Source organism: Caretta caretta, chromosome 12 (assembly GCF_965140235.1).
Source record: "Caretta caretta isolate rCarCar2 chromosome 12, rCarCar1.hap1, whole genome shotgun sequence".
Classification (NCBI taxonomy): domain Eukaryota; kingdom Metazoa; phylum Chordata; order Testudines; family Cheloniidae; genus Caretta; species Caretta caretta.
This window is the reverse complement of record NC_134217.1, coordinates 7,614,790-7,619,423: the sequence shown is the minus strand read 5'-3', so window position 1 is coordinate 7,619,423 and position 4,634 is coordinate 7,614,790. Positions and strand designations below refer to the sequence as shown.

General features: G+C 45.6%; 1 long non-coding RNA gene across 1 annotated transcript; it reads left to right on the top strand.

The window, feature by feature from the left end:
• The first annotated feature begins 989 nt into the window (after positions 1 to 989).
• LOC142068618 (uncharacterized) lies at positions 990 to 3,124 on the top strand. Its single transcript, XR_012664493.1, has 3 exons — positions 990 to 1,768; positions 2,129 to 2,209; positions 2,504 to 3,124. It is a non-coding gene; the product is annotated as an uncharacterized LOC142068618 (long non-coding RNA).
• Positions 3,125 to 4,634: the final 1,510 nt, after the last annotated feature.

Sequence of the window (4,634 nt, the reverse complement as noted above, 5' to 3'; positions counted from 1 at the left end):
GCTGCTCAATCCACAGAGGGGACAGAAGAGCATTCGGAAACCATAGTCCTGGTAATGGAGAGCAGCCACCTGAGACAGTGCAGTGAGTTGCACTTTCCAGCTGTAAACATCCCTGCAGCTCACGGACCAAGGAGGTGAGTTTCAAGTTTCTCTTATTCTCAAATGAATCTTGTGCCAAAGCAGTAGTTGCAAACCTAATCAGGAGTAAATACCAAATATTGATAGTTCCAGCAGCAGATTGTACCTCTCCTGATAGGAGAGCAGAAGCTGTTGTGCTCTAGAAGGAATTAATGAAGCTATGTCCATGTCTGTAGGTGAGAAACACCATTTCTGTACATTTCAAGTGGAAACGAAGGGATCCTCTCCTACCTTCAGATGGGAGAGGCGCATCTGAACAGTGAGGATATAAAAAATTTCAGGAAGCTCCTAGAAGAGCTATGACGGTTCTTACGGAAGGAAAAAAGTTAAATTAATCACTGCTGCCAAGAGGTCAAGAACTCACCTTCTCTTGACTTTCAAGGTTAAGTTCCTGGATCTGGTTATTCTTTCAGATGAAAGAAATGAAACTCATCTTGCATGCCAGGAAAGGAATACTGACTAGCCAGCTGAGCGACCCGTTGCAAAGTGAAGAAAGCATTTTTTCCTTGTAGGTAAGGAATAGTTCAGGAACCTACAAAATCTGTTTGAAAGATTGCAGCTGAACGTACCTCTGGTCAACTCACCACAGCCTCGGTGAATATTTCTATATTGGTTATTTGCCAAGGGAATAAGGTTGGGGAAAGCACCATAAAAATGTAGGACACTACAAGATTGATTATAAGTAATGCTGTGTCAAAAATAGATTGTTACAGCTGATCACACATCCCAAGATACGTGAAGAGTTGAGGGCCATCGCAGACAACAGGGATTCCTCTTTATCATGAGGTAAGGAATATACCTGCTAATAGCATCCCAGTGCAAATTCAAGACTTTGTTTTTTCTTTCAGAGCCTATGTTATATGTCAAGAGGGGAAGGCTGCCAGCTAACTCAGAACAAAGCAATGTACGCAGCCAGAGCTACTAAGACGCGAGAGAAGCATCCTGTGAGTCTATTCATGGAAAAGGAGAGTAGCCACTTATCCCCAGCAAGTGTTAAACCACTCAGCTGGTTGCATCTCTCCAAACACAGCCACGCTCAGACCATTCCTGGCAAGGAGGTGAGCATCTAAAGTTCTATATTGCCACCTAAATTAAATGAAAAATGATGATTTCAGTGAAGAGCCCTCCAGACACCAAACAAATCTGTCAGATATTGATCGTTCCAGCACATCGCACTTCTCCAGATGTCAGGAGAGCAGAGGGCTGTGCTTTTCAAGAAGCAATTAGGGAAGCTGATCATCCCCTTTCGTGAGGTGAGAAATACACATTCTCAGAGAGTTCAAGTGACAGTAATGGATCTGGTCAGTCTTTCAGATGGAAGAAATGCAGCTGATCTGATCTTCCTGGACAGGAAGGCTTGGAAGTTGCAAACAATCATGATAGCGAACAATTTTTGTTGACCAAAGGGAAAATGGAGCTGGGTGCTGGCTACAGGTCGGTAACACTGGTATTTAGACATCTCAGTAAATAAGAGGGCAACTGACCACAGTTAAGAGGTAAGCATTTGAACTGCTCTTGCAAGAGATTAGCTGTGCTACTGGTTATATTTGTGCAGAATTGTTCATTACACTTTATTGTCCTTTAGACGTGCAGGAAGAAGATACATGAAGTGGATCATTCCTGTTCTGAGGTAAGACATGCTCAGTCTCCTGGCAATAATCTAGAAGTCAATTATTCTGGGTACATTTTCAGATTCTTCAGCCATTCAGAGGGGAATACCACAAAACTGATGACAGCCATTCTTGCTGAGATGTAAGAAAAGCATCTCCTCTCTCTAGTTAAGGGACTACCTATCGAGATTTAAACATTGCTGAAGATGTTACCTCTCAAAAGGAGAGCAATGCTCAGACCATCACTGACAAAGAGATGAGCATTCAGTGTTCTCTTCTTGCTAAATAAATCGGTGCAAACCAACATTTCAATGTAAGACCCCCAAAATCTGAAAATACCTAGTACTAACAAAGTATCTTTCAAATACTGATCATTACAGCTGACTGGGCTTCAAGCTGTGGGAACAGTAGGACGATTTACGCCAGGAAGATATACGAGAGGGGATTGTTCCTGTTGAGAGGTAAGAAATACCTTGCAGCATTCCTTTGGACAGTGGTTCCCAAACTTGTGGTTCCTAAACTTGGGGGCTGCGGGAAGTGGCGCAGGCCGAGAGATGTACTGGTCGAGGCTTCCAGCAGCCCCCATTGGCCTGGAGCAGCGAACCGCGGCCAGTGGGAGCTGCGATCGGCCAAACCTGCGGACGCGGCAGGTAAACAAACTGGCCCGGCCCGGCAGGGGCTTTCCCTGCACAAGTGGCGGAACAAGTTCGGGAACCACTGCCTTTGGAAATAAATGGATGAGACCATACTTTCAGGTACAAGAAATGCAGCTTATTTTCCCTTTGGAGAGAAGAAATCTACAAGCAGTTGACAAACTGCACAGCTCAGCAAACTTCTGAGAAGAAATCAACTCAGCTGATTGGAACAATGACCAGATGGGGAGTAAGGAAAACTGGGATTTTCGCCTGTAGTACAATGAAGCTGGTGTTATATATGAAGAGAAGGGATCTAGGATTAGCTGTTAGTGGATGAGTAATTGAGCTGTTTGTAATTTTCCAGATGATAGTGGCACAGCTGGCCATGAAAAGTAAGAAAATACTCTGGTTTTTACACTCTGACTGGGTGCTGAACTATGCACTTGGGTCTAACTCCGTCAGGTTATGGAGCCGAGAAAATTGGCCATTCTAACGGGGAAACGGTGTAGCTGTCTCTGTCAGTTAGGATCACAGGGCATCTGCTTCTGCTGTGAATGTATGTAACCAGGGTATGTAACCATAGTGACCAGTGGGTCCTTTCCCATTGTGGTCCTGGCTCGCATGCACAGGGTGAAACTGATCGCCATGTTTGGGGTCAGGAAGGAATTTTCCTCCAGGGCAGATTGGCCAGAGACCCTGGAGGTTTTTCGCCTTCCTCTGGGGCATCGAGCAGGGACCAGCCCTTTGGGCCATCTAGAAACAGACAATAAAAAATTAGAAAGTGAAATCTGTCTCCTTTCATATATATTTTTTTTTAACCAGAAAAGCACACTCTGTACCTCACTCGCCCATGGACCGGACTCTCCCTCCAACTCTCAGCAGGCAGGACCCTCCCTCCCACAGTGCAATCACTGCAGCTCTCCACATCTTTTTCTTCTTTTCTTTGGCTTTATTTCTTCTTTCTCTTTTTTTTTCTGGGCCTATTTTATCCTGCTTTTTCCTGTCTGTCTTGCATTCCTCTCTTTTACTGCTCTCTCCTGTTTTCTGTCTTTTTTTCTCCATTTGCTTCCCCCTCTCTCTTCTCCTTGGCTCCCCATGCCAGAGGTGGGGACAGGGAGGAGTAGTGGGGCTGGGTCCCTAGAAAACCCTCCACCATCCTGGAGACACTTTATAAAATCAACTCTGAGGAGACAGGCTGAGGGCTGAGAAGTGTGATGCAGAGATAAGATGGGGGAATGGGCCACTTTGGAGTCCAAGAGAGGATGCTGCTGAAAATTACTGCTCCAGAGGAATAAAAAGTGAAGGAAAATAGGGATCAAGGAACAAGCAGCCAAAAGCCAGCTGGGCAGATGGAGGTGACATAAACCTGACTGATCTATTGCTTCCAGGATCAGAAAACACCCTGCTATGGTCCCCAGCTGAATGGGGATCTCTGCTCAACAGCACACTCTCCCAAAGCGGATTCCCTCTGCACGGCCTGGCTGTGTCATTAGCATCCCAAACATGTCCCAGCATTGAGCTATGATTTCAAGAGACACCAGGAGAAACATCACTTAACATCCCACGATGCCCCAAATCCTAAAATGCTTATCCCTGGCTTTCACCTTGCTGGAGAAGCCCAGAGTTTCTTCCTGATGGGTCAGGCCTAATAGCCTGTGAACCACAGAGGTCAGGCGCTTAGACAAACCCGAGACTTTACATCCAGTGCCCTATATTGCCGATGGCAACAGCCAGCCAGAGCCCTCCCCTCATACAATAGAATGGTGCTCCAGATTCCAAGGCCTGTTCTATATTCAATGTTGCACCAATTACGTAGTGGTGAGAAAAAAAAAGTTGGAAAACAAAGTGTTTTGGTATTCCAGGCCAGGGAGTGGCAGGGTAAGCACGAAGGGTGTAAACGCTAGGTGAGTAAATGCCATATTCCTCAAACCGGAAGTGGGTAAACCTGCTAACCACCTTTTCCCTCAGCTACCCTACTGCCCTGCACCATTTTAGTTAGACTGCTTTTAAAAATCACACTTTAATTAAACCAGTGCACGATACACTGTGAATCCTCTCTAATCCATTTCAGTCCTGAGTTGCTGTCTGAGGTGGCTAGCAGTGGCTCCCATATTTATCTTGCCTAATACTTCCATTACAGAAAGTTCTTGCAACCATTTCTGAGGATCTGTAACTCCTCCATTGTTTGCAGCAGGCCTTTGGAATGTGGGGAAAGGGACAAAGCCCTGGGACTCGGGATTTGCCTTTTGCC